Below are 26,354 nucleotides of genomic sequence, written 5' to 3'. Positions count from 1 at the left end.
GGGGGTTAACTGTAAAAAATGCAGAATTTGATTTGACTCCGATTCTTCCATTACGGCTATGACAGGACGAGTGAGCAATTGCAAAGAAAACATTGACATTTTTTTTTTTTTGCTGCTTCTTTATCACTCCACAGAGTCAACCAATTGGCCTTGTAGCACGTCTTCTCTCCGCCAGAACGCCACGCCTCAGGTTGTGTAACAATTCCGGATCTCGGTGATTCCCTTTTGGCACGGACACAACAAGCTTGCCTTTCTAAAGATAGATAAACAGGTCTATTCACATGCTGTCAACTGTTGCAAAGCGCAAAACTGAAAGTCTTTGCTTCTTCCAACAACATGCCTCGCCTTCGCTGGTTCAACGGAAGGACTTTGCAACGAGTGCAAAACAACCAAAATGTACTTCTGGAGATCACTGACCTCTGGTTAGATTTAACTTTCAAAATAATATGAAGCAACAAATGTTTTCATTTGTGGCGCTCAGCAGTGAGGGTTCGGACACGAATACGGGTGCAGGTGGCTCCTTTAACAGCTGGAATTTTTTATGCCACTATTTTGGATAAATGGCATTGAAAAATAATCGGAAATGGATTTGAACAAGTAATTTTGCAATTGACCTTTTTATGATCTTAACATTGTCCCACTCTGTCGTACAAAAATATCAATTTGGAGGAAAAATATTTTCTTAACTGTCGAAGTCAGCTGGCTAACTAAATCATGTTGCTCAGCAAATGGCCACCATGGGTTAACATCCGGCTAAAAATGTCCACCCTCTCATATTTTGCGCTTTGTGGGCACGCTGTCAGACTGCCGCTAATTTATTTTTAAAAAATGCGCTGTGCTTGACCAACAAGATTTTTTTTTTTAACAGCACAACATCTACTTGATACAATAAAAATAAGATCAATGAATCTCAGAATTTTGAGTAATTTGCGAATATTCAAAGGCACCTGAGGGCAAGACTGACTGAACCTTTCGATGCCCTAAGCTTTCACGCACACATCTGGCGTCAATCGGCTGATATCAAATCCTTCTTCATCACATTTCCGTCTTCAAACGGTAAGCAATCTTCCTGTACTTTTATTATTGTTAATATCCCTCCCAGCTCATTTAAGATGAAGCCCCCTACAACCGAATCTCTAAAATGGCCAACGATTGGCATTCACTCCAGAAAAACATCTGCCATCTGCTTGCAATTGGAGCTGAGAGTCTCCTCAGAGATATGAATCTTTCGGGGGTGCAAAACGCTCTCCGATGAGGGTGCCTGAGCTAATTGTCCTTTCTTATCTGGATTTACGTCCTGACTAGGCCATTTAGGAAGTTGGATTGGGGAGTTGGAAGAAAAGAAAAATGCTTCGCTAATGATATTTATAGTTATGCGGGTACAATGTGTGGGGATTCCATGAATGTGCAGCTTTTGTACAGTGTGTGTGAGTGTGTGCGTAAGGCAGTTGCGATTACAACTTTGATAAGGAGTATGTTGATGTTCTGGGGAAAAGCGCTTTGTCTGTGAAGCGTAACAGCGCCCTTGAAAGTGGTGAACCTGCGCCGGGTAAATATACACATGCACATACTCAACAGGCATTCAGGCCAGTGCTTTTAAAGACTGAGAAGGAGGTTTTTTTCACAATTCCCAGGAGAAGGTGGGGGCTTCAAAAATGGGTCTCAACCCAGGGTTAGGGATTCAAGGATTTGTTTTTTTTTTAAACTGTAGAATTGGGCCTGGGAAGGAAGGGTTCAAACAAGGGTTAGGGTTTAAGATATGGTTGGGACTTCAAAGAAGGGTTCAAGTTTGGGTTACAAACCAGTAAGGCTTTCAAACTTTGGATGGGGTTTCATGACAGGGTTAAAATTTCAAATTCAGTGTTCCAGGGTTTAGGTTATAAGAAGTAGTTAGCTTTTCAAACATGACAAAAAAGACGGTGTTCGGCGTATAAAGATTTCAGGCTAGGGTTTGAAATTCAGGATTTTAATCAGATTTGGCTTTCAAACAAGAATTAGGGTTTCAAGATTGGATTATGGTTTCGAAAAAGTGGAAGGGCTTCAAATTAGGGTTTCAAATCTGGTTTAAGGTTTCGAGCAAGGCTTTCCATTTCAAGTTTGGATTTCAACATGACTGTTTCAAGACATGATTTGGTTTCACAAGAGGATTTCAAAGTAGTTTTATGATAGCGTTAAGGTTTTAAATTCGGCTTTAGGTTTCAAGATCATGTCTACGCACCTAGCTACCTACCTACCCACCTACCCACCTACCTACCTACCTACCTACCTACCTACCTACCTACCTACCTACCTACCTACCTACCTACCTACCTACCGAGTTGCCCCTTTATGAGCCTTGGGGGAGGTTCAAAGTGTACTGACATTGTATTGTAGTTATGTGTAACCATTCCATCATTGATAACAAAACAACACATGATATTTGGCACAGTGCTGTACAAACATTCAGATCATGTTTAGAGCACCTTGCCTGAGGGCAAAATGACTGTAAAAGAATGACGCATTTTTTCTCCTCCTCACACACTACATAGACATGCACGAAAGTGCGACACACTGCAGCCTTGCTGCTGGAGTGCAAGGTGAGGATCACAAAAGGAACACCTGGCAATCGCGGATGTGCTCCTCCTCCTTCAGAGAGGAGGAAGAGAAAGAGGTGCAACACTTGCTTGCCCCCAATCCCCTCCACCCTCCTGACTCACCTTTCACATGGCAGGCAGGAAGTGGCATTGAGAGCAGGAGCTGCATGTACACGTCCCAAAGCACGTACAACCTCAAATTCACAATCTGGCTGCATGCGATGGTATGCGTACTTACTTGTATCTTGTAGCAATTATTTCACTTAGGAACAGAGATTTTAATTGTATGAATTTGTTGTATCATGTGTTTGAGTAATAGAGATACTATATATTACAAAACAATATATTTGACAACTTATACGAATCACATTTATTTGCGGGTTTTACAATATCATAATAAAAAATAGTGAATGAATAAAACAAAATATGACACAGTATAAGGTACACTATTGTATTTTTCTGGACATGACTTGTGTTTGGAAGAAAGCCATCAAACAAATGACCCGGAATGAATGAATGAATGAATGAATGAATTAATTAATGAATTAATTAATGAATAAATAAATAAATAAATAAATACATTGTGCCCTTTATTATTTTACACATATTTATTTCACCAATTAAATTGCTACAACAGGTTGTAAAGATCTTGTTGGCCCAAAGAGCAATTTATGAAAATCTGGAGTGTTTTCTGGAGAGGTGCCAGCTAATTTTGGGGCATGTCCACAGGATTCTTACAAATCCTCATCTCTCAAAAAAAAGAGGGGGGGACTTCTGCTATTTACTTTCCGCTCGCCACCTCTGAGACCTGGGAAACGCCACTCCTGTTAAAACAACACTCTGTGTGGCGACTTACATTTATAAACGAACATTTATGTAAAGTTGAGGCCTATTTGGGAAAACTCCAGGAGGGCTGACCCCCACGCTCCCTAGCACGGCTTTGCTGCGTTAGACACGTTTTGATGTGAAACCACAGTTTTAAAGTGGAGAATATAAACCTTCCCCAACAATCCAACAGTTCTTTTCTTTACGAGCGCTTGTGGCCAGTTCCACTTAACATGAATTTTGATAGGCGAGTCTGTCTGGAGTATACCCACTAAACAATTTATGCCTGAAAAGACACAGAAAGTGCTATTTGGGGTCAAATCGGAAATTTTAGACTACACTGGCTTGTCTAATGGCTAGGAAATAGTATATTTGAATTAGATGAGTGTCACTTGCCACCATGAAATTTGGTGGGCGTATCTATCATTAGGAGACCTTCAAAAATATCTCAAGAAGCGATGACTGACAAAACATAGGAAGTCAGCTGGTTTGGTTTGAAGTGGACATTTGAGGGTAATTTTATTCTTTTCTCTCTTGTTCTCTAAAGACCAACTTGGACAATAGACTGTACAAGGGTTAACAAATTTTGAACAAAACCGGTAGGCCAATAATAAAAATAATAATAAAAAACATTGAGGCTTGAGAATAGTGGGAATGTTTGATGACTTGTCATAAAATGAGAAAAGCTCACTTCCGTTAAAACAACAAAAAATACAGTCAGCTTATGAAGAGAGTTTCACTTAACAGCCTGAATTTTGGTTGGCATGTCTTTCATGAGAAGACCCACCAAAGAAGCCACGGTAAAAAACAAAAACAAAAAAAAACCACAGGAAGTCTGTCATTTTGGTTTGTAACATATTTTTGGGCCGCTTTACCCATTTCCAGGTGTCAATACATGGTGCAGACATGGCTATCATGAGGAGATGAGCAAAAAGTCTCAAAAAGCCATGATGGAAATGAGAACGTAAGTCTGCCATTTTGCTCAGAAGTAGACGTTTGAGGGTCATTTGGGCCAGAAGTTCTTCAAATACAAACTTGTACTAGAGATTTCACCAAATGCCTACCAAATTATAACCTTGTTTACAGACAGTGACAGATAATGTGATGCTAAATTATTAAAAACATAATCTTCCTCATTGTGTGTGCAATGTTTAGCAGCAAAGTGTAATGACTCATCGTAAAATAAGAAATTAAACTGCCCATTTTGGTTCAAAGCCATCATTTTTGGGGTATTTGAAAACAAATTTGTCAGAGATTTATTTTCAAATTGCCACTAAATTTGTATTACGCATATTAGACAGATGGGCATCACTAAATTTAATGATGTAACATAAAAAAGAAAACAAACAGCAACTCAACTATTGGGTCATTTCAGACTTTTGGGTCCCTTCGTACTGTGTTTGTCATTTACAGCGGCCTGTCTTGGCGGCATTTTCATTTTTAACCACAGCTGCTGTAACTTTTTTGGTATGCAAACTGCCAGAAGTCTGATTCCACTTTAAAATGACAGTTAAAAGGAGCTCATCAGTGGAATGCACACGTCGCCCGAATAAAAAAAAATAAAGGAAAAACCCCGCGACAATTGCAGCCCACCAGACATCCTTTTTGCCAACCAACTTCCTGTTTATACAGGAAGCCAACGGCTGCTTGGAGAGCAAGCAAACAGGCGGGGAGGCAGGGGGCGGGAGCCTGTGGAGGGAATTGAAGATAGCCTGGGAGCCTTCAGGAAGAGCGTGATACTGTCGCTATCGAGTATTTATAACCTACGACCTTTACAGAGCCCGGAGAAGCCCTCCCTCCCCATTACTGTAACTCCCTCGTATTCTAGGCACCCGGAAAACATCTTCACCGAGAAGACTGCAGTTTTTCCCAGGTGGAGAAGTGTGACTGCAGCTGGTGATTGGTTAGATAAATACCGGAGGCTCATATGGCACCTTGTGGCCTTGTAGGGGAGGAAGGGGGTGTGAGGGTTAACCCCCAAAAGCCTCTGCTGGTGTTATGAGGGTGTCAATGGGAGCATGGAAGCCAAAGGCCGTAAAAGTATTATACTATCTCAATTGCACCGACACACGTCGTGCGGCCAGTTTGCCCAAATTACACATCAACGTAAATAGTCATTTCCTGCAGAAAGGCCAAAAAACCCGACCTGACAAAAAAACATGCCTCCCACTGAAAATGGGATCCCTAGTTGTGAAAGTCAAGCTATTTATGGTATGCGGCCGTTTCCACCCACTGAAATACCCACTCCATTCCGGAACCCCCCCCAACTTCTTTCCTCTGTTGCTTGACAGACAATAAAAGCCACCTCCAGTCGAACTGCGTGCCGAGATTAAGTTTGACAGACAAATAGCCACTCTGAAGACTGCGATGGGTTGTCTGTTGTCATAGCACATGTGCGCACACACCTACACAAAACACGCACCCACACACCCCATAAGAAAAAGGAATAGAATAAGTCAAATTTATTTCAAATGAATTATCCACTATTACAAGATGAAAATGTCACTTATCATTATAGTTTTATGATTAAAAAAATAATCCCACCAATGTGTATTTATTCAACCTATCTATACTACGAAGACTTATTGTTCAATATATATTGGGCGTTGTTAGGCCAAGAAAAAAAGTACTTCAATATCACACAGTCAGTCGTCTCTAACGACCCCTTTCGCCAGTTTGAGGTTCCACTGTACAAATAATTTGTTCAAAAGGTGTTTGACTTGAGCCGTTTCACTGTCGAGCACTTTTGACTTGCTGTTTTTCCTAGGTATAGCCTCCGCCATATGCACAACAAACTACTTTGTACATCAGTGTGTAAAAAATGTGCCCCAAGACTGCTTTTTCAATTCCGCGTCGGGGGAGCGCTTGCAGTAATTCATCCACGATGACAGCCATATGGAATATTGCTCCGCACCGCCGCAAAATGCTACTCTCAAGTCCGGCCAACTGCGGAAAAAGAAAAAAAGCAGCGCATATCCTGCCTCTTGACTGCCAGCTCGATAAGACTGCAAATACTTTTCAGGAGGCGCATTAGCGTCAAATCCCCGGAGCTGAAATATGGCTTACGACTCCTCTACCAAAGTCAAAAGTGGCCCTTGCATCTAAACGTCGACTCTACACATATAATTTGTACCTATCGAGTAACATTTCTTCCTTCAACCACGGGTTCCCTGCGAGTTTTGGGGATACGGCGACTGTAATTGCACTGTTGCTTGAGTGACTCTTCCCGGGAATGGTGAACAACGCCATTCCTTGGGGTGGAATGCAGAGTGCATATTTGCCAGTGGAAATAACTGGAATATGGCAGAGATGGGTCGGCGGCAGGGGGTCTTGCTCAATCAAACAAGCGACTCGTGCAGAGGTAACGCTGCTTTAATTCAAAATGGATGGCGTGCTGTTTAAGCACTGGGGCCAGACGATATGGTTTTGGACAGCTCGTGCGGAGATAACCACAATTCCCTCCAGGGTTGTATTTCTGCTGTGGACCCATTCACATTAATGACTGCGCCTAGCCTTGATCCAAAGTCAAGTGATTTCTATCCAGAGTTTAGTCTCAAAGACGTTATGCAAAACAAATGGTTTCTTTTCAGAAACGTAATGGTACCGTACCATCACAAAACAATAAAAACATAAAGACAACATTGTGGAGCAAGCATAGTATGTCTCAATCTACTGTAAAAAGAGACTTTTGTACAAAATAAAAAAGCCCTATAATGTAGAAATGTAGAACAAAGAAAAGATAGGAAATAGGAACAAGGCAAAATAGGTAGTGTTGCTGACAAAGACGAAAGTACACAACAATGAGGAGCAAGCATATGACTATTGTAAAAGATTAGTTTACAAAAATGATTTGAGCAGGAACAAAAACTGGGTAGTTTTTTTTAGAGGCTAACTAAAAATAAACGTGAAACTGCATTTTTGTGTAACTGTACGTATTAGCTACATTGTCCTGAAATGTGCTTCTATAAGTCACCACACAAAAAATCTAAAGTTCATGAAAATGTATAAATGTATAACAGCCACTCGCCACATATTGCTATTTTGGGAGTTGAATAGCAGCCTAACTCTAGGCGGCCGACACATCGCAACTTGACATGTGTGCAGAGTCAAACATAGACGGATGGACATAACAGAGAGCATGCATTCACTTTTTAAAATAAAATAGTTTTATTTTATATAAGTAGCCTTGTCCTAAATGGTGCGCGTACCGGTCGTTGGAGACCATTGCTCTATATCGTATGACCAGGGCACAAGTTCCTCTTGTGGGTTGTCACTGATTGATTCCTGTGACTTAACCTGGAAGTCGGGAGCCATATTGAGCAGAGCTCTGTTGTTTGTTAAGTTTTCACATTGCTGTGTTTTCCTCCCGGAGGTCATGGTGGTGTCATACGTCAAGCTAAGTGCTTCCTGAGTTTGTCCATGCGCTGCGCACAGTTAGCGTTAGCTGCCACTAAAATGCCACCATGCATTTCGACATGGCGACGTGAGGGGAGGAGCAAAAATAAACCAAGGTGATGGGGCATTAGGGTTTGTTTCAATCATACGGTGGTCGCTTTTTAGTCAGCAGCGGTGCTATCAATGAAAAGTGGCAAAGTCAAGTATGTCAAAATATAGAGCAGGCGTGGGCAAAGTATGGCCCTCGGGTCATATCTGGCCTTCTCCCATCTTTTATTTGTTCCACTAATTCAAATGTTTTTGCTTGGGGGTGCGGGGTATCATATTTATTATTATTCGCTTAAATCAGTCAGCTCTTATGGTGTCGATTACTTTGATAATTGGCTGTCGGTTCATCGATTCATTTTAATGCCTCTAATCAGAGCTTTCATTTTCGAAGCTAGAACACAGTCATTGGTTCATATTTGTTCATTCCGTACACCTGCCCTCAGTTGTACTTACGACAATAATTAAATTCGCATTTTCCTTGGACCCCCAATTCAGTGGACCATAGCCCAACCTGAGACCAACGTTCAGTTATCCACACGTGTAACCACTTTCCTTCTGCATTGGAGTGTATTATGGAAATGATACAGGGTTGAGATGCAATGCTAAAGTCTAGACCCAGGAGTCCTAATTGGTACCCCCACCCTGGCGACAAGCCCGACCCCCTCACCCACTCCCCACCCCCTCCATGGTGTTTATCCACTAATTGGGCCACTTCCTGAGACAGAGGCCAAACAGAAAAGGGAGGAATGCATGGCAGAGGGCCACTCAGACAAGCTAGCGTCAGGACTAGGGGGTGGTGCTGGTGCCGGTGATGGGACTGGGGTGTGTATGTGTGTGCTGAGAGATCAGGTCAGGGAAGGAATAACGCACATAGACAGATGGCGTCTTTATCGAATATAGGGGGGGGGGGGGGTCTAGTCCTTCCTGATGACATAACGGTTCATATTTATGTAGACTGCGGAATGCAAACCCCCGCTCATCCCTTTATCCCCCCCGGTAGCTTAATAGAGATAAAGTGCATATCAGTCTTTGGGGTGACAAATGGGATTTTTTTTTTTTTATCCTCGCTGATCATCGACAGCACTCCGGTTTGTTTGATGTCCTCACTCTTTGAAGTGGGCCTACAGGGTCTATACGTCAGGGTTAAAAGTTGAGCCCCCCCACACACGCACCATTTAGGACTTTATAGGGCAGCTAAGGGAAGCCAGATGAATGCCACACACCTCCTTACATTTATTTTCAGGCATGAGAGTCACAATATGTGTGTTGCTTTGTGTGAAAGGCACAAAAAGACATGAAACAGGATGGTTCAAGTCGACTTATGAATTACTTGGCTTCGAAAGTAACATCAGAAGCCCCTTTCACAATGCTAGTCAAAGCTGGTATTTTTTACTTTTTTTTTTTTTTTGCTCGGGATGATTGGTACTGACATCCAGAACCGCAACATGGGTTGATGTTTTTTTTCTTTTTTTTTTTAAGACAACCTAGGTCTTTTTTATATATTGTTTTTACTTCTACGAGTTTCGACGCCATACTGCCGTGATACTTCCACATGTAATGAGTTCATCTCGACATTTTTCTATTCAATAGTTGATACTTTTTTGCTTTTGTTAAGACAATGAGGTCCTTTTTTACCTATGGATGGATAGTTCCGACATCAAATTGCCATCTTCTTCCGGACTTTAAAAAAAAATGATCTTGGTCTTCCACTCAATTCAGGTGGTAATGTTCTCAAAAGAACAAAAAACAAAATCAACCCTTTACCATACAAGATAAATTCATTTGTGATGAACTCGTATCACAAGTTTGACAAAACTAGAAGAGGTAAAGAAAAGAACCTCACTTTCTTAGGAAAGGAAAGGAAAAGAACACTATTGAAAACAAAAGAGGACAAGACCTCATTAACTCCATGGGAAGAAGCTGTTATGTCTCTGATAAACGGAATGCCGGTCGAAATCAGAAGGTCATCAGACATCACAGGAATTTTGTTAACATTTGATGGGAACATTTTGTAGCTGTTAGCCAGATATTTCCCAGCCGTCTGAAATACAGCATTCTGGGGAAGACCTTAGACAAGATTTCGGACTGTGGGAATTTTTGTGACCTTGCGTTGCTCACTGGGAACAGAAAAGGGCCTTTCCCCAAGCTCCAGAGGTCACAACAGTGCATTTGAATGCCCAAATGGGAATTCCTACTGGTGACAAACAGGAGTTTTGTTTACATTTACTGGGACAATGTTGACGCTCTTTTGTGAGATAATTTTTTTTTCCAGCAAATGCAACAAGCCATAATATTTTAGAAGCTGTCTGTGGGAATATTGATCTATCGGCCGAGAAGAACGCCCGTAAAATGAGCTGGTCTTGGCGGAGACTTGAGATATGGATTCTCCCAAGCATGCCTTTGTTAGAGGATTAAAAACAAAAAAGTTCATTTTTCTCAAATTGCTCCCACAAAGTTGGACATAAAATTACACAAAATGTCTTGATCAGATGAACAACCACCCTTGATAGCATATTGGTGATTATTTCATTTGGAAAATACCAAACCAAAAGGCTGCACAAAAACATATTCCAAACTAGAGGAGCCACAGTGTTCCCACAGACAAAAAATACCCGACTGCAATCAGGGTCAGAGAGAGACCAATCGGGTCGAGAGGGCTGAAATGCAGCTGGAGTGTTTGAGAGTGACGGTGAATAAACACAGCAGGCCAAGAAGGAGGCGGAGGAGCAGGATGACAGAGACAGACACAAACCCTTTCCTGTTGTCCTAAATAGCAGCAACCAAAGGAGCGTAGCTACCCCTGACAAACTTCCTTTTCTATCAGCTCCCAGAGGAGGAGGAGGGGGAAGAGGGCTCAGCTGCTCACACAGCGAACATTGTGTTACCATGGAATATTGAATAATAGTGATGGGAACATGATTGAGTGACGTAAATGACATGCTAGTACAGGGATTCCCAAACTTTTTATTTTGGGTCAAGGCTGTCTGGTATTTCTCACCCTACATTCTTGATTGTTTTCCCCTGCAACAAAAAAAAACCGACTCATAAACATGATGCATTTGTTGGCTATAAACAGCTTTGTTGTGTTGCTTTTTTATTGCTTTATTTAGGGCAGTGTTTCACAGCCTTTAAAGGAGGCCTCTAAAGGTTGAGCTGAAAAATCTCTGTAATTTAGAGTAAATATGGGGTAAAGGACTGTCAGGATTTTAAAAGGGTTGTATGGCCTAAAAGGTTCAGGAAAAAGTTTGAATTCCAACTGAAGCCCTTTTGACATGGACTGTCAAGGCTATTTTTATTCTTTGGTCCTTACTGTCGCTGTATTGGGTTATTGACCAGGATGTGCAGCTTAAAACATTTGAGAAACGTCAATTTTCTTGGCTTATATCTGTAAAACTGTGGTCACTGTTCTGTGTGACACCAAATAAGGAACTGAACTCAAGTCCCAAATTTACCGGCCTCCAAAGTATTATCAAATCAATGCTGGATATTTCCTCATGTATTGCAGTGGGAAAACAAAAACGGAATTACTGCTCCGTGTCAAAGGTTCTGTCGACGTGCAAATTCTGAAGTAGTACCACAGGCAGGACGGCGGGCGCGTGAAAGGGGGGTATCACAAATCTTGTCATCAGAAAGTTCCAAACAACTGGAGTTTTGCGTGAAATAGAATACTAGAAGCAAGTAGTTCCGCAAATTTTCCAACTTCCGAGGTAGTCAAAAAATGGTATGGTTTCTAGGTGGTGTGAGAAAAAACAGGATGTGTGGAACTCCCAAGACTTGGAACTTCCTCTTCCAGAGTGCCAGTACAGCGTTCAGGCCCGCTCCCAGGCTGGAGGAAAGCATTACTGATTTGGCATCTGCAACATGCACCTCCTTCCAATCTATTCCTTGACAATTTAAATGAACAGAAATAAACCACAGACCCCTTCACCTCTCTTGGTGCTTTTTCTGCTCGTTTTACGTCAGTGAGGGCACTGGGAGTGCAACCCTCTGCAGGGCTAATGAAACTGGCTCTGGTGCCAAGTCAAGTCAATGGCTGCAGTGGCCTTGACAGACATTCAGGGAGTTCACACCGAGGATATGCGTATTGGTGACATTTCTACGAGCTTCCCCCCCAGAACGCACACAAATCCTTTCATCCGCGTCACAAGGTCGGCGAGGGCGTTGGCTATTATGCTCTTACAACTTCCTGTTTATCAGCTTGTGAATTTACAGAGGAAACTCAATTTTCCAATGCCTTTAATTCGAAGTCCAACCTAAATTGCCGGGAATAATAAGACGGAAAATGTACATTACTCTTGTAAAGCGTAACGCCGTTCCTGTTTGCTGGACCGTTAGCCAGAGAGAATGAAGACGTATTGTCAAAAGTGAATTTCCAAAAAACAACTTTACACTTTTCATTAGGAAACGATACCATGATTGGGAAAAAAAAAAAATAGATCATCAATATATTCTCAAACTCATGCCCTCAAAAAAATTACTTGCGTAATAATACACCTTTTGTTTAAAGAAACATCATCAAACATCACATATTTTAACCTAAGGTAGAAAGGAGTACCTAGTTTATTATATACGTTTCACTGGCATGCTGGTCTGCATATGTGCTTTTAAAAATGATCCCCGGACCCCCAGGGACACAAGGAACCAGGTTTGAGAAACAATAACTGTCAGCTGGAGGCGCAGTGCATCTTCCTTATAAACCAACCATGTCTGTAATGGGATCACGGTGACTTCATTAAGGTGGCATTCATATCGTTCTCTTCTTCACCAATGTGGTTTCAATCCCATCCAAACTGTACATAAACCCCACAGGAAATGCAGCTGGGCCACAGACGATCCAAAAATATACAGGGGCAGCGTATGGATGTACGGGGTGGGGTGTGTGTATGTGCGGTGTGTAGGGCCCGAGGAAAATAAAACACGTGTGCAGTCGGCGCAAAAATGGGTCCGGGGCATGATTAACGACACTAACACTTTGAAGACAGGAAGACACCTGGTGACCATCTTGTCTCGATGGGCCACGGACAGACGGGAACGCTTTAGTGTGTAGGAATTAGCCGCAATAGCACAGACACAGACACCCCCCCGTCCAAAACAAAAATTCTCATGCCAGATGGGGGCTAAACCCACGGGATTGCGGAGGACTGATGGAATGAGACTCGCAACTTGGAGGTGTGTTTTAAGGGAGAATGATGAATGCGTTGGCTTCCTGTATTGACTGGCGATCTCGCTAAAAGCCTGCTCGGAGAGGCCGAGGCGTACGCCGAGAGACGGATGAAGTGAAGGAGGATGTGTGAATTTTCCGCCCAAGCCACAAACAGCCATTGTTCCACAGCAAGCAGTAAACACCCGGCACCGAAGAAGTCCATAGAAACCAGATTGATGCGTGACATGCATACTAATGACTAGTTCTGTGGTTAAGAATCAACAATCATATTGGGAAAACATGCTCAATGGATCATTAAGGAAAACATTTCCCAGCCTTTGAGTTATCGCAGAGCAGGATGAAGCAGAATTTTCCTCACCAGAAAGTATTTGGCCCGCTTTACGCCACCGCTATGCAAATAGCCAACTGTAGTTTCCAACCCATAGGTGGCTACGTATTGATGGGAAAATGGAGGTCAAGATCAAGTTCCTAAAGCAGTGTTTCCTGATGCAATGCTATCATTGCTGTGATAAAACAACCGAAACTAGCTTCTTTCACATAAGAGACCCAGCAAAACTGTCAAAACAAGAGTTGTTGCGGAAGACTGAACAATATTCGCTGAAGCATTCGGTGAAAGCTAAAAAGAGGGCCCGAGAGATACGGTGACGACTTGTAGCACTTTATAACAGTCCACGTCCAAATAGTTTTGCACGCTTTGTGTTCATTTTGCTTGCTGCAATTTGAGAGGCAAAGTTGCACAAAGAAAATTGAGCAGCAAGCAAACGGGCTTTGTGTGGCTATTTGGGCCTCAAGGAAGCAAGTGTTCTCCCGCGGGTCGGATGTGCTGTGCATGTTGAGGCGGTCCAGGCTAACGGCTGAAGGGCCGCTCTGTAATTAATGGGCAGAAGGCCTTCACTCTCTCTCTGCCGCAGCATTCAGGGCTTAAGAGCACAGCTACACACATGTCGAGGTTACTCTTGCTCTTATTCTTAGTGACTTAGGGATTTGTTGTGCTCTTTCTTAACGTGCTAAGATGGCTTCTGAGCATCGGTTAATAGGAGAGTCAATTTCAATTTCTGCAGTATACTTTCAGTATTGATGCATTTTTTGGCAATGGCTGTCCGTTGGTTGCACCTGTCTCTGTTTTCAGCCTGGCCCAACATACGGGCTCACTCTGGCCATGTTTGCTTTTCCCATCCCCCCCCCCCTCCTCCTGCTGCACAATCAAGGGCAAATTATCTGTCTTCCGGAAAGCGAGAGAGCAAAAGAGCCCACTAATTTGAGATGGACTTGATTGTGCCCCGAGGCCAACGGGATGAAGCCCACATCCGGGATGCTAATTCTAACCATAACACGGGCAACATGTGTTTTGCGCTGATTTGAGACGGGCTCAAAGTGGCCGCTACCTTCTTCCACTGCAAGGAGCCTTTCTTTCTTGTGGCGTGTTCTGCGGCTTTCGGGCTCACCATGTATCTATTTATAGAGGCCGGGTCACGACACATATCCATTGACTGCTTGTTCTTTATTTTATGATAAGAGGCAGCGACAGACTTTTTTTTTTTCCGTTTCAGAGTTTGTAGGCGACAATGACGCGGAAAATGTACTTAATCTTAGAGCAAACTCAATTCACTCCATATAAAGCAGCAGTTTGGCAAATGCGATTGAGCAAGACTTCAAAAAAGATGTTTCAAGTCACTCTTAAAGGAAACATTACACAAAGACAATTGCACTGTATTTAAAACACTCACATAGTTTCATGATTCTGAATGTCATCTTTAAGATACAACAAAACAAAACACAACTAATAACAATCTGATAAGATTCGGCAACTATCTCAACATTTCAAAAGTGATTTTCAATCACTACCAAATGAGCAATTGGATGGACTGTTTTTCAACTTTTACATTCATGATGTGGAATAAAGATCGCTACTGTAGTCATTTCTTCAAAGACGATACCGCTTTAGGACAAATTTGGGTTACATCGCCGTCGTACGAACGGAACGTCGTCGTAAACTGAAGACCTCTTCTAATGACTGCATGGGGAAAACCAACAGCAAACTTGGCTGATGATGTCATTGAATTCCCAAGAGTTTATCTCTTGCTCTCTCAACCAAATGGAAAACAGGGGTTGACCTAAGAAATATGTTGCGCTATCCTGTTTTGTACATTTCCCGAACTCCAAGGTGGAGGGAAGGCGGGGAACATTCACTTTGAGAAAGGTCAGAACCCCCCCCCCCCCCCCCCCTTCAAGCATTCGTGGCGGTCTGGAAAAAGCATTAGATGCTACGGGGGGGGGGGGTTGAGCTATTTCCCCTTGTCGCCACCATTGTGACTGGGAAGGAAGCAATGACAGGAAGATGGAGGACACACTTGTGTATTGCAAGAGTACAGGAAAATAAACTTCTCATGCATCTGGTGTGTGTCACTTTTCCATACTTAGTAGGGATTTGGGGATTTCAGGGAGACATTTCAGGAGAGACCTGAAATGCAAAGTAAGCTTTACGGCTGACCTTTATTTGACCTCTTTAGTCCAACTAACAATTCAGGCCATTTTGCACAAAGTGCTGTTTTCCAAGAAGAGGGTGAAAGGTAAAATTCCCAACAAGTGTTTTGTCCATGTAAATTTACATGGATGCTTCCAGTCTCCAGTTTGTGTTTCTGTTTTCTGACACTCAAAGCCATTGCTAAGCTTCAAACAGAACATTTTCAGACGGAAATAACATTTCTGAAAATACAATTCCCAGGCCCAACTGTGACATAATAGTGAAGCTAATTTACATATCAAGATCCACCCACCCAACAGACCAAGTTTCTCTGCCCTTGACAAGATCAGCTTGGCTGAATGAAAATCAAGAGGCACTTTCGACAGCTGAAATACAGCCTAAAGCAATATCATGCAGAGGCACTATGACAAATAAAAGAGAATAACCGCAAAACTATTTGTCAAGCCATCGCTGACGTTATGCATTCTTTGTTGTTCCATCTACTTGGGACATGTAATAAAGTATTCAGACTTTACCACTGGTGAAGTGTTCTATAATTCTTCATTTTTGGGGTATTTTGACAAAAGTATGCGACTGAAATGTTGTCAAAACAACCCCAAAACTGTTTTGAATAGCGGGAATAAAAAGCAGAATATATGGTTGTATTTTTTGGGTTTGCTTTGCCCAACCTCATCTTACAGTAATGGAACAATGTCAAGCAGTCACTCTCCCAAATATACAACATTAATGTGGAAATGAGCCTTGTGGCTTCCCTCAGGTGCTCAACGTTTCCCCAAAGCAAGTCGGTTAACCACTCAAACCACTCCGGCATACCGTAGTGCAATTCCCCCACGGTCGCAATCCACAAAACGCGTTGGCTGCAATCCCACGGAAATCAATCCAGGAAGCCGAATCATTTGTGCAAATCTTGCAGAAAACATCAATTCAACCATCTATCTTACGATCATTTTAAATATCGTAAGAACGAGATGGAACGGGAGGGACGACGCAACAGTGGAGCCTCCCGCAAAGCAGCTGCCCTGGAATACGGGCTGGCACAGCAAAGCCGGCTCTTCAATTATTGCTGATGAAAACAAAATGGATGCAGTCTGCTGGGCACGCAGCTTCTAATTAGTGGTTTCCGTCTTTCTAATTGCTTTCTCCGCGTCGCCCCCTCATTCGGGGATCGGACCGGTTGGCCGCGCCGCATTTAGCGCGCTTTGTTTATCTTTGACAGAAACCATACACCATAATCAAGGCGCAAAGTGAAGGTTTTCGACGCAGAGAATAGTCGGCATGCGCGGTAACTACGGAGTGATTTAATGCGGCTAGATGAGAAGGGAGGCAGGCTCGCAAAGCAGCAACCGGATAAGCCATAAAGATGGCGCAGATATGCGTGAGGGGAGGAAATAGAGGGATTTGATCGCTCCTCCATTCTCGTCTCACTCTTTCTCTCTCTCGTTCACTCTCTCTCACTCGCTCTCTCTGTCTGTTTACAATTAGCATGCCGAGAATGAATCTTCCACGAATGACCGCTCAGCTGGCAGCCCCCCGACTAGTCGGGAACAAGGGAGCTATTAGTGGAGGAGCTGAGGAAGGAAGGAAGCGGGGAAAGCCAAAAGAGAAGGCCGGCCAGCTCCGAGGGCCGCGGAGGGAGGGGGGGGTGGGTGGAGGGTTGTGTGTGTGTGTGGGGGTGAAGGGGTGGATCAGAGCAGGGCTTATCCACACATCTCCCCGAGGCCATCACCACAAGGAGGAGGAAGATAAAGGAGATTAGTTTGGGGATGTGGCCTGAAGGACAGTGGTGGACTTAGGCCGCTACCTCCCCGCGGCCCTTTGACATCGGAGTACCCCCTTGACCAAGCATGAGACCCCACCCCGAACCATCCATTGGTGCTGATTCACTACAGTGGATGTCTGCGGGCCTCTGGACTCACACCATCCGGACAAACTCGCTCCTCTTGGCATACAAAGATCAGTCGGGGTGTATCACTTTAATATACAATTGTGACATCAATTACTACTTTCCTATTAGCTAGCGGCATCTTGTGGCATCTGGGTGCAGTATAAAATGAGCATAACAAAACAATGACAACAGCCAATTCTCTTTCTGATGTTTTTTTGAACAGGACAAGTACAATCAAATGAAAAACGACAACACTTGCAAGCCGCAAGGATCTGCTGTAGGCCACAACTCGTGTAAATGCAAAAGGATTAACCAACCATCTTCCTGAAGTTGCTTACTTGGTCATGCCTCTTAAAGGCAGATATACGAGACTACAATTGCTGCTAATGTGATTGTACTTGTTGCAATGTAGCCTACAGTAGTAAACCTTTTAAACCAATTTACTTACACGGACATGTTTGTTTTCTGTATAACATTTTTTGATACAATGCTATTTTTCATTTTCCTGACTGCCGTAAATGACTTGGGGATGACACACGCGTGAATATAGGACGAAGCATAAGCTCCAGCAAACAGCTCCCCCTCTCACACGGCCATTCATCATTGTGAAAGAGGAAATGAAGTGAGGCTTCTGCCAAGAAGCAACAGGGGGGCCGGAGAGGCCTCAAAGACCTTCGCAATGTTTCTGTCCTGCTTTGTTGTTGCTGTTGTTTTCTCTCCACCAGGGTCGCTCTAATAAGTCTTTGAAAAGCGTGGAAACAAAATGATGGCTTTCCTACTCGCTGTTCGCCAAGTGTTTACGGAGAAGGATCATGCAACAGATACATTATCAACACTAAGTAGAAATTGCGAACGAGCTACTATAATATATGTCGAGGCAGCGTTCACTCCTACATGCAAAAATATCGTGTTGACCTGACTTGTGAATTTAATTAGTTCCGTCACCAAGTTTCACTTGTATCTCAAATCATTGACCCCCCCATTAAAATTAATGCAAATAAAATGGATCCATCAGAGCCCCCTCAAAACACCTACAAAGAATTATGTAACATAGTTTTAACAAAATAGTACTCTACGGTAGGCCTAGATTACTTTATTAAAAAAAAACATTAGGAATGGCGCCGATACAGGTATCGGATACTAATGGAGGCTGCCAATACCAGCCAGCCATACTTTTAAGCCAATCGGTACTCTATCTAGTGTCGATAGCCCATCTATGGTGTTTTGCATTGTCTTAGCATTAAGCTAACAGGCTTTAAGAAAAATAAGGTAGTATGTGTTTTGATAAATATGGCTCACTCATAAGTCGAGGTACCCCTGGACCTTGAATGATATCCCGTTTGTTTGGTATGTCCCCCAAACGTGGAAATAGACTTCTCACAAACTTTTTTTTTTTCTCAAACAAAGACCTAAAAGGAGACAATGTCGAAACGTTACTGGTTCTAGTCGGCAAACTACCATTTCAAATCCCCCCCTCAAAGACGTAAAGCTTTTACACTTGTAAGCAGCCCTTAATGTGGCGTTTGGGAAGCCTGAAGCGCAGAGAGAGACGAGCTCGGGGGGCTTCGGCAGGGGATATTGGGAAGGTACAAAGAGGGTATTATTTGTTGGCCCCGCCAGCTGCTCCCCAGCCACCTTCTATTCGGTGTGAGTGTGTCCGGATGTGGGCAAAGATGGCTCCTTGTTGTTGAAGAGGACCGATAAAGAGGTTAATGCGTACTGTTGTACGATATACACACTGCCCGTGATTCTCAAACCTTGGAAGTCCACGAAACAATTTGAATGATGTCAAATCATGGTTTAAAAACAAACAAACACATGAAACCAAGTAATTCTAGCAACATTAGCTTTGTTCCAATTAAAAGTTCTGATAAAAGTATTACATAAATTTGACATTACCCCAAATGCCATTGCTATCTATCTATCTATCTATCTATCTATCTATCTATCTATCTATCTATCTATCTATCTATCTATCTATCTATCTATCTATCTATCTATCTATCTATCTATCTATCTATCTATCTATCTATCTATCTATCTATCTATCTATCTATCTATCTATCTATCTATCTATCTATCTATCTATCTATCTATCTATCTATCTATCTAACTACCTAACTACCTACCTACCTACCTACCTACCTACCTACCTACCTACCTACCTACCTACCTACCTACCTACCTACCTATCTATCTATCTATCTATCTATCTATCTATCTATCTATCTATCTATCTATCCATCCATCGGTCTATCGGTCTATCGATCTATCGAGCTATCCATTTTGTTTGTTTAGTTTTTTTAGAGTACAGAGATCATTCCCAGAATCCCAGTGAAATTATTTGGGGGACCTTTGAATAAACATTCTCTTATAAATTCTCTTACCCTACACCCGTTGTCACTTGATAGAAAAGCACGCTCTACTAGCGTTCCAAAGCTAACCTGGAATAAACATTCTTGGGGGTGGAAAAATGTCATTTTCGGAGCATTATTGCAGGAGGGGAGCTGCCTTTCATGAGAATAAACGAGATTTCCTGAATGGAGAGCATTCCAAGGACGCCGGTGGTCTCGGCTTGCCAAAAGGCAAGACGACACATGCCGGAGGATTGTCTGCCAGGTAACACAAAGAGCTCTCATTTCCTCCTTTTATAACGCATGCACGCACACACACACACACGCACACAGAAACGCAAGTACACAGCAAAAAACAAATATGGTGAATCGTTTGAGTTGTGCATGGAAATATGTACTTTTGGGATCCCATCGGAGCACTAATATTGTCTCTGTCACGCAAAGATCTGGCAAGGTTACAAGAAGTCACAGAAAGTTCCGTCTTTACCTGTTTGTCACTTTTAAACCAGACACTTCGGCGTCAGTGACAATTGCTTTGAATACAACAAATTGTAGAGCTGCAACGTTTAATAGACAACGAATCAATTATCAAACTAATCAAAAATTATTTTTGATAATCGATTGGAAACCTTACTCATCTTAAAATTGTCCAAATTAGAGTAATCCCAGTGTATCAGTAGTACAGAACAGATTTACGTTGTCATTCGTGAAAGTAGACAAACTTTAGCCTTTTCTGACAGATGTTACGACCCAAACCGGTAAAAATTATAATTTGTTCATCTTTGTACACTTTCACCACTGTCAGTTTGAAATCCTCTGTTTTTGAATAAAGGCACAAGAATTAAAACTTTGTTTGATCTGAATCATAAATCGCAATTTTAGTTGCACCGATTCTATATAACTTAAGTTGGTGTTGATTCACCGATCCACACAATAACACACACACAAACACACGCACGCACACACACACAAACACACACACACAGACACACACAGACACAAGTAAACTGATCCTAATACAGCTCTTGAAGTTTGATACTTGCCTGGGGATCCTCCATCCTGTGAGACACACAACTTCCCAGAGATCATCCATATCCAATTACTTGCTTGCAAACACACACGCACACACACACACACACGCACACACGCGATTTTTGGGGATTTGTCTTGCCAATGTAGATTAACTTGCGCCACAACACTTTCTTTATTGCATCCTAACAAAATGATGACTTTGGAATACTCGGTAAGAGCTGAGATGCTGGCGCGGTGGACATAGGGAACATTGTGTTCAGTTCGGAGCAATGCTGAAAATGCATTGACAACCAATCTCGAGCAGGACAGCACGTTCCCTTTGAAGCCTTTACGGCAGAAGCCAACGATGTGATACTATTAGGCCAAGAAAGCAAGTACAAAAAGGCCAAGCTACGACTTGGAGACCTGACACTTGCTTATGACTTCCACATTTGGTCTCAGCTCCATAATGACTACTTGTCAGGGAAAAAAAAAAAAAAGAAACCATCTTGCTTGAGTTACCGTACACAGCATTGTTCAAGCCGATACATTACCTGGCTGTTATACACTGTTGCGTAGCATCATAACACAACTACACAGCAAAGTCATGTTTGATTGCTAATATAACATGTAATTGATTAAACCGGTTCAACATGTCACCAAAACGTGCGCTCAAACTGACTCCCCCAACCAAAAAAAATGAATGATGAATGGATGAATTACTTTCACGTCGCATAAGGACATCTTTTTTCCAAAGATATTCGAGCCATGACTGATGCATAATGAAATCAATGAGCTGTCTAAGCAGTTTAATAGGCAAAAATTAAATCAACTGGTCCATACCTTTGTATTTGACCAGTTTCTTTGACCAAGTAATTACTAACTCTCTGACCTAACAATTTTCACCTACTATTTATAAACATCCCAACTTTCAAACTCGAGGCAACGTAATACTGCACGTCTCCTCAGACTCACGAAAATACTTCACAAGCATTTGAATCATTCAGTTAACAGATTTGTTCTCAAGTTATAAAAAATAACAGATACATTTATATCACGGCAATAGATATGACATATAATCCCACCTCTAGAAAATAGAAGGCGGCATTGAAGGCGGAGCTTTACGCCAAAACTCAATTTGGATGATTCCCGGGGCATTCCTAGCAATTACGCTGAGTGCACGTTACACGCATACGTTTCGCTCCGGGATATTTAACTTGAGTTTCACAGAAGACATTTCTTTGATATATGCTTGACTTGGCATGATAATAATCTGTGACTAATTGCTATTAAATTGTAATTTCAACACTGGAAGACAGCGATTACTTAAAATCACCACTGTAAATTTGGTCAATTTGTTGACTTTGTTTTTGTATAAAAACATTTTACATGTCAGAGGACCTTGAAACATCATTAAATCACAATCGCAATAATGAAGAAATAAAAAAAATGCAGATTGTTTATTTTGCCAAATCATTCTGCCTCATAGAAAACAGTTTTTTTTTTTTGGGAAATGCTAACAGACTCGAAAAGGTCACACGAGTTTCTCCCTGGCCCCGAGGTGGGAAACGCCAGTGATGAAGAGGGGAGATGCAAACCGGCGTAGCGGCAATCACTCACGTGTACTTTGAATGCAAAGAAGGAAGTCAAAGCGCCACTTGAGCTAATATCAGAATATTTACCAAGCTGCCCCGTAATCACACGGGGGTGCAATTGGAGCGTGATTGCAATTAGCCAACGTCCACACCGGCTCAGGGTGGGGGCACGGTGTGAGGTGATACTGGCAGATGTTCAGGCTGCTCAGAATCAATGTGCACCTTTATGGTTGCGGGGCGCTTGTTTTCAACTCCCGGCAGCACCCGGCCAACGCTGTATCGAACCGAGCCCGCGTGCTCGGCATCAACGGGATAAACACCGCGGGAAAAACTCCAAGTGATAGGGAAGTTCTGCTCCAAATCTGAATTTAGACTCATTCTTAATCAAATGGTTGGCATGTGCACAAATAACACACACATACAAGCACTGTCAAGTTCACAAAGCGGAGTCCACAAAAGAACGAGCAGTAAATTATGACAGTGATATCTTTCAAATGACACAAGTTATGAGTTTTGCAACTAATAAAATAGACAACTTTGGAATTCTTATGAAATTTAGGCGGTACATACATGAAGATTATGAAGGGACCAAGGAAAAACTGTGACAAGGCTTGCAAGTCAGGTTTGGCGCCCTCTCGTGTGTGTAAAGTACACTGCAGGGCAATGGTCCAACTCCATTTTAAAACCCTAATCCTGTCTTGAAAATACAATTTGAAACCATAACCCAGACTTGAAACTTAAAACGTGCAAACCTAACCTGGTGTCAAAATCCTTAACCCTGTTTTGAAACCATTTTTTTGAAAATATCAAATAATCAAGTCCTAGCCCATCTTAGAAACCCTAAATTGAGAGTTTAAACCGTTTTTTAACGATTAGCCTTACTTGAAACCTCATTATGTGAATTCATGTTTCAGATTAAGAGATTATGATTAAAAGTATGGTTATCAGACTGCCGCTTGGAATTACAGCCATTCGCTTGGCGTCTTATCTCAAATGCAGAGAGTTCATCTTTGAAGAGAGCGTATTCTTTGTATCAAGCCCACTTGTGTGGCTTCTGTTTGTCTCCCTCCGCGATCTGAGCAATTGGTCACTTTTGGTCCAAAACAACAACAAAGGAAAAACAAAAACATCTGCGAGTAATCTGCAAAGCCGTAATCTGATTTGAGCCTCCTGATAGCGAGGTTCTAAAACAAATTGCCAGATCACTGAAACAGTAAAGCAGCAGAACATTTTTTTCGGGGGGTTCATGTAGTTAAAACTGGTTAAACACTTTCTCGAAAACCTTCTCTGAAACCCGAAGAAACATTGTCGTCTGAATGTGTAACGCTCAAATTCCCAAAAGAAACAAACAGAAAAATCAATTTCTATTCGTCATGTAACCTAGTTTGAAGTTCTCGCAAGTCGGTTTGGGGAATGCGGCCGCCTCGCACGTCTTTCCACTTCCGACCGCGGCTAAAAAGCCACCACATTCATTGGAGGGAACAAGCGGCAAAATGATTAATTGGCAGAGCGGCCTTCAATTAAAATCAAATCCCCCGGGCGGAAAAGCACATGCCTGAAATTCCCGCCGATTGATTGGCTATTTATTTTTGCTTTCGCTGCCAAAGAACGCACAACGGCGCAATGCTTCCCTGCGCCTGATTTCCAGCAGATGTGGAATAAACAACATGAAACGGAACATTTTGTTTTATCTGTCAGGAAGCGAGAGAACGGGCTGTTCTCCTCAGTGTCTTTCTGTGTTTGATTCAGATGTGTTAGTCACACCGTATATGGGCCACGCTCACGTTTTCCGCTTTGTGCGTCACAAGGTCGACAACGTTGAACCTGGGGGAATCTGCCAAAACTGTATTGATCCATTTGGATAATGCAGTTGGCACGGCCAGGCTGCCAGCATTTAGCACTTTGAAGGGTTGAAGAGTAAATGTAAACTCACTATTTGGCAGTCCTATTCAAAGGATTAGTTGAAATCAGAATTTGAAACACTTAGCCAGTCCTTATTTAAAACTGCTACCCTAAATCTGTCTTTAAACTCCAGTTTATAAAAAAAAAAAAAAAATACTGGAAACTCTTATTTGAGACCCTGAACTTTCCTTGAAATCACCTCGAAACTCAAATTTAAAACTGCAATTCTGTCTCGAAATTCCAATTTGAAACCATAATGCGTGTTTGAAACATAACATCTTTGAAACCCTGATTTCAACTTTAAATTCTGGCTTGAAACTCCAACTTAACCCTCTTTGAACGCCTAAACCTGTCTTTACTGTTTTCAAAGATCACGTGACAACCCCAAACCTGATTGAATACCCAAACTGGAAATCCCAAGTGTGAGTAAACGGAATCTTCTTGACTAATCACATGAGCATTCATCCTCATTTAAAACAGTGGACTTCACTCTTCTGCAGGGGCGCTTGAGTGATGGACAACAGATCTGGAATCACACTGGAATCAATGACTTACCCTCTACTCGTTTCCTCTTTCACCACCCTCCCCAACCCTTCACCCCCCCCCACCCTCAAACAGCTGAGGCCCCCTAGAGCCTCCTCTCCACCACCAACAGCTGACAATGACTGCATTGACACCCCTACATCCTCCATTCATCTTCATTCCCCCACCCCTTTCACCCCGTCATATCCTGCCATTTGCATTGGAATGACCACCCGTGCCTGCTGTGGTGTGTGCACGCTTGTGTGTGTGTGTGTGTGTGTGTGTGTGTGTGTGTGTGAGTGTGTGTACGCCAAGGGCTAAAATAGTGTGTTCCACATCCGCATGACTCGACATTGGATCAGTTAACATTCATTTCATAAAGCTCTGTCTTGCGTCGACAGTTTTCCACCGCAACATAAGTGACTATGGGAGTCCATTTATGAGCAATGCACTCACTCAGATGGTGGGCAAGGGGGGGGGGGGGGGGGGATGTGATTTCTCAGCTGCCTGGGAGACCACTTCCTGAGAGGCCCACTCGTGGAGGGGAGATGCATGGGGCTTCCCATCTGTCCAAGGCAGCAACAAAAAGCCTGAGCAGCCTACCTTACCTAATCGAGTCCCCCCCCCCCACTACGTATTGGCAAATGGAAACTGGGTGTTTCTCAGTTTGAAAGCTACAAAAGAAATTGGAAATGGGAGAGTGGCTGCTTGTCAAGAAGAAGGAAGCTGTTGTCACTACGCCACTGTTGAGATGGATCCATTCCCCATAAAGGGAACCCAATGAGGTTAGAGTGGATTTAAAGTCAATCACTACACTATTTCCATTGTGGCCAACCTAACAGTGGTCATCCCCTTATACATAAAAAAAGAACGTACATTGTAGGGATCGGCTGATATAATATTTTTATTTTAGACTGTTGCCGACTCCGATAGTTAGCAGAATAAATTTCTGATGATTGATAAGGAATAAAATAACTTTTTTTTTTTTTTTTTTGGTCCCTTAATGCTTACGATATAAATTAATCACAGGCAGAATGTATTACTGTTTTACAATACTAATATCCTATAGTATTTATCTTTACAACAACAAAAAATGCCAAAATCATCAGCTTTTTTCTTTTTACCAATTATTTTGGAGCATGATGTGCATTCACTCACAGCGAACAATGAGGCACTCAAAAGTAGCGATGCCCGTGGACTGACTGAAGACGATTTTAGGTGCGCGTTTAAGAAATGGAAAATGATGGGAGCAATTTAAGGCTACAACACCACAATTGAGTACTACGTAGCCCTCAGTCTTTGCTTGTTTCCCCGACTTCACTTTATTGGGTCGTCGAGACCAATAAATGCTGTCTTAAAATAGACACCCTGCTCTTTCCCAGAAATCAAACTGGTCCGAGATCTCCTGACTGCGTCAACGACTACACCCAGCGCAATGCCATGTATACGGAAGGCTGTTCCATCTTCTATGTTCCAAGGAAACGCTTCCTCCCATCATCTTTGCAAAAGTATTTGCGGTGGCCCAGAGCCAAAGAGACCAAAAAATAGACAAGGCGTCTGCCCTTTAAAGAGCAGCAGGACACTCTCCTTCCTGT

At 42.5% G+C, this 26,354-nt stretch overlaps 1 protein-coding gene and 1 long non-coding RNA gene across 2 annotated transcripts in view; one reads left to right on the top strand and one right to left on the bottom strand.

The window, feature by feature from the left end:
• The window catches only part of afg2a (AFG2 AAA ATPase homolog A), a 65,941-nt gene that overhangs the window by 17,174 nt on the left and 22,413 nt on the right, over window positions 1-26,354 (bottom strand). The gene's annotated exons all lie outside the window — the stretch shown is intronic.
• Window positions 89-25,782, top strand: LOC133155126 (uncharacterized). The gene is made up of 4 exons (XR_009714592.1): window positions 89-422; window positions 944-1,056; window positions 24,608-24,659; window positions 24,738-25,782. It is a non-coding gene; the product is annotated as an uncharacterized LOC133155126 (long non-coding RNA).

Source organism: Syngnathus typhle, linkage group LG1 (assembly GCF_033458585.1).
Source record: "Syngnathus typhle isolate RoL2023-S1 ecotype Sweden linkage group LG1, RoL_Styp_1.0, whole genome shotgun sequence".
Taxonomy (NCBI): Eukaryota; Metazoa; Chordata; class Actinopteri; order Syngnathiformes; family Syngnathidae; genus Syngnathus; species Syngnathus typhle.
The sequence above is the reverse complement of the archived record's forward strand: the minus strand, read 5'-3'. Positions and strand labels throughout refer to the sequence as shown.